Raw genomic sequence first — 11,029 nt, 5'->3', positions numbered from 1 at the left:
GGTGACCTAAAAGGTTTGATAAACCAAGGTCTAAAGAGAAGGTGAAAAGAGAACTGTGAAATATCCCTCTCTGTATGCTGCTTGTGTAATCTCACAAAATAAGAGCCGTTTTATTGACAGCAGTTGGTTGTGCAACTATTTCTAAAAGGGGTAGCGACAAAACAACAATTATTCTTCTGCTTAGATTAAAATATTTTGTTTATTTGTATATGTAGTTATGTTGCTGCAATAAACGATCAAATTATTTAGAAGTTTTGCTTAAAGACTTTTACGATAAGCATGAATAAATGCCAAATAGGGCCCACGTCACTCTCCAGGTCCGGCGCAGTAGCAGTTATCCTGCTGCTGTCAGTGTTCAGGTGCTGAGGGTCCCATCCAAGTAGGACAGCTGGTTAGGGCCGCAGTTTCATGAACTGCAATGAGCCGGGCGAAGCGTCCCCGTTGAGAGCGCCGCCTCTCTGCAGAAACAGTTTCAGGACAGAGGCGATCACGTTCAGGTCCAAACAAACCAGGTCTGATTAGGAGATGTCTCCCCGGCTGTAGCGGTGGAGTCTGAGACGACACCAACCAACTGATAATAAACCAAGTAAGTTCTCCCTCATGTCTGGACAACGGAGCACACGTGATGGATTGATTTTTAATCTGCTCCTCTCAGCTCCGCTGAAGCATCTAAATATTGACCGCGTTCAGGTTCCCTGACATGGTGCGGAACGTATTAAGTCAATACTGAGAAAATCAGAGAGACTTTTTTTGCTCGAGCAAACACGTGTATCCCACACACACGTCACCACGTGGATGGATTTGACTGATTTTTCTTTTCCTCCAAAAATGTGCGACAGAGAGATTAGCAAGCCTGACCTTGGTTGCGACTGCAAAGACGCATTGCCGACAGATCCAGGAGTCGCTGTCAGCTTCCGGCTCGATTGTCGGCGGTTTGGCACTCCGCATGATAACCTGTAAACGGGGAGGAGGAGCAGAGCGCTTAAATCGTCTTTGCGGGACAGACAGCCGAAATGACAGCAATGACAGGGCCTTTTCCATTTTCACACTGCTTTCACAGCCAGTTTGTTTCAGAGCCAAACCAAACAATCTAACTGTTGCATTTGCATAGAGACGGCGTTTGCAAGGATTCTCCCTGAAAGCAGATGGTCAGCATCCCCGCTTGTGGTAGACTTTAAAAACCTCCCCGCTTCTACGTTGCGGTTCTTTCAGTCTGCTTTCAGCTGCATGTCACAATGCTTTAAGCAGTCCAATGGTCTATACCAGGTGCAAAGGGATTTTACTTCCCCTTGACGGTGCAGAGCTTGACACGAGAGCGTTGCCTTCAAAGGACTTCTAAAGTTGGAGCTGCACAGTATTTAGTAACGATGCTTCATGTGCTTTAAAACGGCCTTCCGGGACCTTTTCTGCAATAGAACAACTCAAACAATCCAACTGAGTAACCAGAAACGGCGAGATAAAATTAAATAGATCACAAATTAAATAATGCTGCTACAAACCTAAATATGTTAAATACTATAAGAGCACAGTTTTCAGAAAGGTGGTTTAGAGGGCAGAGTTAAAACTCTAAGCGTTTGTTGTTAGCTTTAGCTTGGAAATGTAGATTCATAGGTGGAAGTTAGTCTATTAAATTATATACAGTAATTTATAGTGCTATACATGTGTAAAGGTATAAATGGTCTGCTTTTCCAGGCTACTCATACAATAGTTGCTCATTATTATTCTGCCAGCCAGTGGGGAAATTCGTGGGTGAAATCCTGTCAAGAGATTTCACATTTTTATATATATATATATATATACAAACCTTTATGCTACCACTATATATAACAGCTCATGCTTGGATATCCCAGAGTGTTCCCAAGCTAGTATATTTATTTCCTTCAACAAGTCCTCCTTTCTGTGGGATGTGCAGACTAGAGGCATCCTGATCAGATGAAGGAGCTGCTTTCCAGATCTCTTATAGAGAAAGCTCATTTCGACCCCTTCTCATCCTTCATGACCACAGAGGAGGGGAGGAATGTGTGCTAGATGGACCAGTAAGATGTGTCTTTTACGTCTTTTAGCGGCAGCAGCGAGGAGCCCGATCGTTCTCATCCATCTCAGGCTCCATCCTGCCATCGTTCAGCACCAAACACCTGAAGAGAGTCGCCTTCGTTGCAGATACGTCTTCAGACTGATGTAAGAGTCGCCTGACATCCTGTCCACCTCTGCTTGGAAGGTTATTTCTGCTTGTATAATGTATTCAGTTTGAATTTTAACACTTTGAACTTTGAATGAAGATCTGCTGATGTTTCAGGTCATTTCTTTGCAGAATGCATAATCATAAACATTCACGACGCAGTATTATTTCAGGATACTTTTTTACTTCAAAAGCATCACATTGGGACCATTTATTTCTCTTAAAGCATGTCTGCAGATCTTTGAATTAGAACAAAGCGGCAATGAAGACATTCTGCAGGATTTAAATCTCTAAGTTCGATGTCTCGCGATATCTTATTTATGCCCCCTCCTCTACGAGCGCAAGATGCGACAACTCTTCGCCGTCGCCGTCGTTTCATGATATGCGGCTCTCTGAGTTGTTATTTACCATCTTGTGTCAACTCTTCAAGGTCACTACAAGCTCTGACGGAGACGCAGCGTTTGACAGAGCATGATGAGGCGTGCGTTCCTTACCGTGGCGGCATTTAAGACAATTTATGAGGGTTCTTTAAGAGGCGGGGCGTCGCAAATACAGCAAACTTCCTCCACTCCGGCTGAGACTGAGGGAAGAGGAGGAAGAGGAGGGAGGGGAGGAAGTAAATGTGTGAGAGGAAGACAGAGACACACAGAGAGAAGAGAAAGCAGTCAACTGCATTAATTTATGTATATTGATTCACATCCCTGCCACCCCATTGATTTCAGAGTTGCGTGCACCTTTCGTCTGACGTGGCGATGTTCAGCCTGGTCCTAACAAGTGTCCACCCCCCCCCCCCCCCCCTTTGACTCAACATTAGAGGGGAAAGGAGTCGTTTCCCCGAGGACTCATTAGTCTAATAAATTCATTAATTGACTCTAATGACCCAGAAACAACACGCTTCCATCAGACAAAAAAACAAAATGCAAATGTGACTAAATATTTTCTTCTTCCGGAGCATTTACAAGGACATGAACTGAGAGATCTTTAGAGAAAAAGCATCAAATCCGAAAGTGTTTCTTTAACTTTAATTTCAGTCGATGCATTCTGACCTAAAGTTCACATTAAGGCAAGATTTCCTCCAGATTGTTTTTCTTTTTAAAACAAGCTTAAAGGATCACACAAGGTGCCTTTTATGATATTATCTTAGGTGATCTGTTACATTTCCACTACGGTCTACGGTTCAGACTAAATGTGTCTCAGTGACGCCGCTGCTGCGGTGGTCGTTGCCATGGACAGACTAAAAGTAATAAACCCAGGCAATGCACAGCAGTATTCTCTGAAAATCTGTTCACTTTTCAACATACTGAAGGAATACTTATTATCTGCACAAACAACATTCAAGTAGCTTCAATCAGTTCAACCAACGCATCGCCCAGAACGGGTCAGGAAAGCAGTGACATTAAACCAATAAAGGATCCGCGTTTAAAAGCACATACAGTTTTAACCTTAATTAAAATCCCTCCAGATGTGATAGAAATGCATGTTTCTGCCTTTTCCTTCATCTGTTTCAGCAGAGAGAAGAAACATAGCTCCGATCAGGACAACAAACCAAAGTTTTGCAGCTGTGAACCTTTAACCTGGACTATGTGAGATTTTATCTATGTTGTACTTCTGTTTGTATTTTAACTGGTGTGCCGTCTTGGCCAGGTCTCCCTCGAAAAAGAGATCTTAATCTCAAGGGACTTCCTGGTTAAATAAAGGTTAAATAAAATTAATAAAAAAAGAAATGTGGTTATCATACCTCTCTGCTCAGGCATCAACAGCTTAAAATGCCTAAAACATGATGTTTGGTATTACTGCCAGCTTAATGGAGAAGCACATGAACTCTTTAAAAGGCTGTTTGGAGTGATTTTATTTATGTTTTAGAATCTAAGCCCCTGTAACAACAGCTGAGATTCTGCATTAGGTTCAGAATTAACTCAAAATATATGAAATCTGACTTTTTTCTGGGATCAAACTTATGCTGTGCTGTATTTTTTTCTTGGAAGTCGGATTTTTCAAGTTCCCACTTGGAGAATTAACAAGAACGCCGCCTGAGGTCGGAGATCTTCATGCCGCCCTAAATCAGTATCCATCATGGCTGCTTCAAGCATAAAACAAGCTGAGCGTTGGGGGCAGGGGCGGTTCTAGACAGGGGCCAACAGGGGCCCATGCCCCTGTAGAAATGGTACTGGCCCCTGTTATGGCCCCTGTACTAAAGACTTAACATTAAATAAACTTCTAATAATTATTTGCAATGGCAAATAAACATAATTGATTGGTCACTTTGACCAATTTTATTTTTTACTATACAGTTTTACTCTAAGAAGGATTTAGAAATTAAGATGTTTCACGTTTAGCTTTAGCCGTATTGAGCTGGGGGCAAAATTTTCAACTGCTAGATCAGGTGTCTGAAACCTGCAGTTCCAAAACCACAAATGGCTCACTTAATATTATTACACAGTTAAATATTGCTATTTTATTGTTTCACTTTTTTGTTCTGTGCCCCTGAAAAAACACTGGCCCCACCTTGCCCCCCTGGTAAATTGGGAACATTTTACCAGCACCATTGATGGTTTGAATCTGCAGAGGAACATAATATACTATACAAGCTCCATTTGTGAAGATGTTCCTTTAGGTTTAAAACACAGAAAACATTTCAAGAAACGTTTTGTCTTCCTTTGTATTGTAAACCCAGCGGACTTTAAATCAGGCAAAACTTTTCCTGCTTCAGGTCGGTAAGGACTACCAGAATTATTTATTGTTTGCTAAACGTCAGAATAGCGAGAGAGAAGTTTAGATATTAATTCTTTTTCTTTTACTTCACTAATTTTTTTGGTTTACAACTACTCTTCAACTTCAGAAGTTTAAATGCACTAAGACCCTGAATGATCAAAATAACTTTCTGACAGGTTCATTCAGATCATTTTAGATAACTGGAGGCACATCGATGGATCTATTTAAAGACAACACATCAAACACATGGCTTCCTTTTGTGACATTATGGAACAATCTAAAGCATAAAAGGAATATTTAAGACTTGAGGAAGAGAATCGTGAGCCTTCACCCTTCAGTAAAACCTCACATTTGTCAGTTAAAACAATTATATGTGAGCCTAAACAGCAGGAGAATGTTCTTTCCAGCAAGGAGACAGGTTCTGGGTCTCAGAGATTAACGGGTTTTGGTTTCAAGTGTTCAAATCAACCCCAGAAGAGAAAAACAAAAGACCTTGTGAAGATGCTGACGGAAGCTGGTCAGAGAGCGTCATAATTCACAGTGAAAGGAGTCCTCTACCGACGGGCTGAAAAGGCCACCTTCTCAGAGAGGAAAAGGCAGTTACTCACAAAGCAACATACCTGTCCTGTGGCCGGATGAATGAATAAAAGCTGAGCCGCTCAGCCTAATCATCATTGCTTCATTTGGAGCAAAAGGGACAGACGCTGAAAAGCTTTAGATCACCAAACCGGCTGTAAAGTACGGGAGTGGAAGCTTCATGTTGGGTCAGAGCTTTGCTGCAGGAGGAACGGCTGCATCTCCGCCAAGAAGCTAAATCTTAGACACAAACAGGTTTTCCAACAGGAGAATGACCCAAAGCAGACCAATAAATTAGTTATGAAGTGGCTTAAGGGCAACGGAGGTAGTGTTCTGGTGTGTCCATCACTAAGCCCTGATCTCAGCCAGCCGTCGTGTTCAGGGGGAGCTGGGTGGCTTCAGTCCTTGGCTGGCCTGGGTTAGCGTCCCGGATCTCTTTCCCTTCTCTCTTCACCCTCCTTCCTGTCAGATTACTGTTCCACAAAAGACACTGGTGCAATAAAAACCTATAAAGATTAAAAAAAATGAGTGCTCAAGGCGGAAAAGGTTGGGTTGAACAAGGTGGACCCCAAACCTGACCCAATTACATCGGTTCTGTCAGGAGGAATGGGCCAAAATTCCAGGAAACTACTATTCCCTAACAGTATTACCCAATATACACCATTTAAAAGACACATTCTCAATATATTATGGAAATGTATGTAAACTTGTTTCATTTTAGTGGTATTTAGCAAAAAGAAAGATTTTGGCCAGCCTAACAGTCAACCAACCTTTATTTTTATAGTGCTATGATGAACAATATAGTGATCACAGATGAATATAACAATAACAACAAAAAAACATTGGTCTAATGTTGAAGCTCCCCAGGATTAACAGCCAATGACTGATTTAAAAGGTTCTGGCGGACCGTCTGGATAGTGGGAGACCGGTCAACGGTTGAGGAGCTGCAGCTGAAAAAGCTCGGCCTCCTTTAGTCCCCAGCTGAGTCCGCAGAAGGAGGACAGATCTGCGTTCATGTAAACGTTCAGTGAGGTAAAGACGGATCGTTTAAAGGTTTAAAAACCAAAAGTGAAATGCTAAAAGAAACAGGCAGCCAGGGTGGAGAGGAGAAAATGAAGGTTGTGTGCTCACTCCTGTCTGCACTAATTATCAGAAATAAAAAGTCCAATTTAACGCGCTGCAAACGTCCAGTATATCGGCTAAAAATCTGACCGTCCAACCAATGAAATCCTAGGAATTCCACCAATATTTAAAGATTAAAGAAATACTCTTTATCAATCTTCACTTTGTGTGATTAAAAGGACTGAAGAACATGCGACTGAATTCAGTAACGGCTCCCACACAATTTTACCCAGCGGAAAAGTTTTCCCATCCCAGGAAGCTTTACTTCATCATCTGAAGGTGGAGTAAAAAATAAATAAAAATAAAGTTAGTCTTACACGAATGAATGTCCTTTCTCAGCACCCAGAACTCAGAGTTGTCCTCAAATCTCACCAAACAGCACTGCTTGACTCCGTCGACCTGAGGAGGGAGAAAGAAGGAGCCGGAACATCACGAGAGTCTGATCCAGCATCAACGCACACACACTCTCGGCTAAAAAGCATGCTTCCAACAACACACACTTACCCTCTTCACATTGCCGAGGTAGAGTAGTCCATCACTCCAACGAGCCAACACATCATCTCCCTCACTGACTCCCCCCATCCTGACCAGACACACAGAGAGGAGAGAACAGGGATGGTGTGAAAATGGAAATCCCATTTATCCGTTGGATACTTTGCTGCCATTGCTGACATGCGGGGTTTGCCTCTCAGACAGCCAAAGGGGTTAAAATCTCCTCCACACACACACACGCACACACACACACACACACACGCACACACACACACACACACTCCTCTTCAGACCTGAGCATAGCGACAGCCTGTATCCACCAGAGTGAAAGATGAGAGTGAGTATACACAACCAGAGAGCAGGATAAATGACTACTGCACGCATCAAACACACACACACACACACACACACATACACACACACACACACACACACACACACACACACACACACACACAGACACACACAGGGGGGAAAGCACTGCATGATGACTGCTGCAACACAGTTTAACTGCATGCAGCTACTTGAAGCATCTGCCATGCACCGTGTCTCCCTCGCCTCCTTTTGTGAGCGGCTTAAAAAACTTGAACAGGTGCAGGAGAAGACACCGTTTGGACACTGAGCATTTGCTCCTCCGGCGCAGGCACACACACACACACGCACGCACGCCAGCGAAGACGCAGCACGCACGGCGGTGTTGTCAGGTGGAGGATTCAACAGCGGGGCTGGCCGGTGAAGGGTACCTGTCAAGTCGAACTCCTCTCCGTCGGGGTCACTGTGATTCCTGGACAGGCTGGACGTGGAAGTGCCTTCATCAGCCGGGGACGTCCAATTAACGCCGGCCGGCTCCGGCGCGCAGCGTGCTGGGTGGCAAAAAGTGGCTGGTGTGCATGTATGTCTGTGCCTTTGCCAGGCGCCTCTCTGTGACTGTGTGTGTGTGTGTGTGTTTGTGTGTGTGTGTGTCAGTCAAACCGTCAGCAGAGAGGAGGAGGAGGAGGAGGAGGAGGAGGCGTCCGTCCGTCCGTCCGTCTCTCTCAGACGAGTTTGTCCGTCCTTTCTCCGCGGCGCCGTTTCATCGTGTCCCCGTCGCTGTTGCTCTCTCACCTCCTCACACCTCAGCCCTCTCCCAGCCGCCGAAGCTGATTAAGGCGGATTTCGTCTGAGCTGCGCCGGAATCAAGCCGCCAGAGACGCCATCATCCCTCTGCCTCTCGCCCTCCGCCGACTTGTTGTGACGCAGACATAAAACACTGAGCTACCGTGGGAGCGCGTGTGTGTATGTGTGTGTGTAGGAGGGGGGGGGGGCGTCCAGAGGTTTGGCGAAGGTTTGCGCGCGGGGGGGGGGGATCTGAGAGCTTGACCCTAAACTGATCGTGACACGCTTGTGATGTCTGGGGGCAGGAAGTGAAGGATGCGGGGATGCGGCGCTCGGCGACAGGGGCCAATTAGGCGGCCAATTAGCGACTTTAGTCGCCTCATTAATTGGTCTCCGACAAGAAGCAGCGGGCAAGTTTAGGAGAGCAGCGAAGAAAAGTTTTCAGACGGAGCAAAACTGGTGCCCAGCGTTTCAAAGGGTTCCAATATGAAGCCTCAGCCAAAATTAACTTGATGCTTCGCTAATAAAGCGTTCCTTTGAAGTCTTCTATAATATAATGCATGTTTTCATCTTCCTATAAAACAGACAAAAAAAATCTGCACATGTGAGTGAAAACATTTTTTTGACAAAACCTGTTATCTTGATGTAACCTGGCTGAAAATTAAGACAAAATCCAAACATTTCCTGCACATCGATCTGGATTTTCATTTATTATTATTTTGGTTGAAAGTAACACACAGGCCCTGAACAAAATACCATGACCAAAATTCTTGGAATAAATTTTCCAGTTTAATTGTAGTAAATATAAATAAAAATAGTTTAAAATGTGTAGGAGAAAGTCAATAGAATTGGATCATTTCGGTTATTTTGGTCCCACACAGCTGAATGCAGTCGTATTAACTGCATTCAGCTGAACCATCTTATGCCTTGTTTATTTCTTACACCCTAAGTGTACCATTCATGTGCTACAGCCGCTGTATGCCGCTCAAAATGGCCCCTGGCACATAAAAAAGGTGGAAGTTTGGTGTTCCGTGTGTGGCCACTGGAGGGCGCGCAAGTACCAGGAACTCTGGGGCCGACAGTCGTTCAACAAAGCATGGCGGGATCTCAGAAAACTCCTCATTTTGAGATTTAAAAAGAGACAAAAACAAGGTTGACGATGGAAAGATCCTAGTCCAAGACATTGAATGAGTTCATGTAAGTAAAAGAGCTGAATATTAAAGCTTTGGTGTCATGTGGTATTCACCTGTGTAAAGCAATCCCATGTTCCTTCATACAGTAAGAGCATTAGCTGCAACTAATCTGAATTCACATTGTCACAAGGTTCAGAGATTATGCAAATAAAAACTGGAAATAATTTAGAAAAATAATAACAAGGAGAGTCCTAAAGGTCAAATCGGCCCAATCTAAAATACGGAGAGCGTGAAGGAAGTTCTGGGAGCTTTGACAATGGTCTCTCCGAGAAATATTTAACATTAGAAAGCCCCAAAGGCTGATATAAAACTGGAGGTGACAGGTGAGCTGAATGGCCCCGTCTGGGTCGGGGGCCAGTCTCTGCCTCCAGGGGAGAAGTTTAAGTATCGTGGTGTCCTGTTCAGAGTAATGGTAGGAGGGAACAAGTGATGGACAGAACCATTGGGGCTTTATCTGCAGTAATCAGGGCGCTGCTCCAGTCTGCTGTGGTGAAGAAACAGCTGAGCCAGAGAAAAAGCTCTTTCCAGTCTGTCTGGGGGTTCTCTGTGCACATCACGCGGGGAGGAGACCCGGGAAGACCCAGAGGCTACTGGACGGGTGATATATACCCCGTCTGGCCTGCAGACCCCCCAGAATGAGGAGAAAGACGTCGGTGGGGAGCGGGATGGCTGGGTTTTCCCGGACCTGTTGCCTCCATAACCCCATCTTGGATAAGAGAAAGAGAATGGACAGAACAATAAAACACCCAGACTAAAATACTAAATTGTTATAGATGGTATATTGGATATTTTTTTCCACACAAGAGATGAAATAGTTCTGATGAATAGAGAAGAAAGAGTATATTGATTGGTGAGACTGTTTGCTTTTTCACTATAAATGAATCGCTCAGTTGCAATATTAGTACAGAGCGCTATGAAAAAGTATTTTCACCCCACTTAAATGCCTCAGATCATAATACAAATATTAATATGAGACAAAACGTGGTTCAATGCAAAACAAAGATTTCATTTTTAAAGGGCAAAAGCTATCCAAACCAATCTGCCAGTGAAAAAGTAATTATTTCCCTAAACCTGCCATCAAGCATTTGTAACAACTGGTAATGAGTCTTTTCATCACAGTGAAGGAATCCTGGACCTATTTTCTTGACAGAATTGTTTTATTTCAGCCACATTAGAGGGTTTTTGAGCCTGAACGGCGTGTTGGATGCATAAAATCTCAGCTGGCCGTTCTTGCTCGTGTTCTTCTGATTTCCAGGCACAGACCAGAACTCATGGTTGCATTGATAAAGTCTTCTGGGTCCTTCAGCAGCAAAGCAGTCCCAGACCATCACTCTACCACCACCATGTTTGACAGCACATATGTTTTCTAAAGTACTGAATTAGTTTTTTGACTAGTTTTTTCTCAACAGAATATTTTTCCCCAGAGTCTTGGATATCATCAAGATGTTTTTTGGCAAATGGAAAGTGGATCTTTAGTTTTCTTTTTAGCCCACAATGGTTTTGGCCTTGGGACTATTGTCGCCCACTCTCTCTTATTGGTAAACCGTGGACGCTGACTTTAAGTGAAGCAGCGAGGCCTGCAGTACTTCACATGTTCTGGGTCCTTTTGAGTCAAAATGCACTTGTTGAGTGATTTTCATAGATCAGCGACTCCTCACAA

The 11,029-nt window shown here is 43.9% G+C and overlaps 1 long non-coding RNA gene across 1 annotated transcript; it reads right to left on the bottom strand.

The window, feature by feature from the left end:
• Positions 1-2,700: 2,700 nt before the first annotated feature.
• Positions 2,701-8,353, bottom strand: LOC118562695. The gene is made up of 4 exons (XR_004930764.1): positions 7,825-8,353; positions 7,094-7,172; positions 6,907-6,988; positions 2,701-2,759 (listed from the first exon to the last, which is right to left on the bottom strand). It is a non-coding gene; the product is annotated as an uncharacterized LOC118562695 (long non-coding RNA).
• Positions 8,354-11,029: the final 2,676 nt, after the last annotated feature.

This window comes from Fundulus heteroclitus, chromosome 3 (assembly GCF_011125445.2).
Source record: "Fundulus heteroclitus isolate FHET01 chromosome 3, MU-UCD_Fhet_4.1, whole genome shotgun sequence".
NCBI classification, from domain to species: Eukaryota; Metazoa; Chordata; class Actinopteri; order Cyprinodontiformes; family Fundulidae; genus Fundulus; species Fundulus heteroclitus.
Note: the sequence above shows the minus strand (reverse complement) of the source record. Positions and strands in the feature narration are given on the sequence as shown.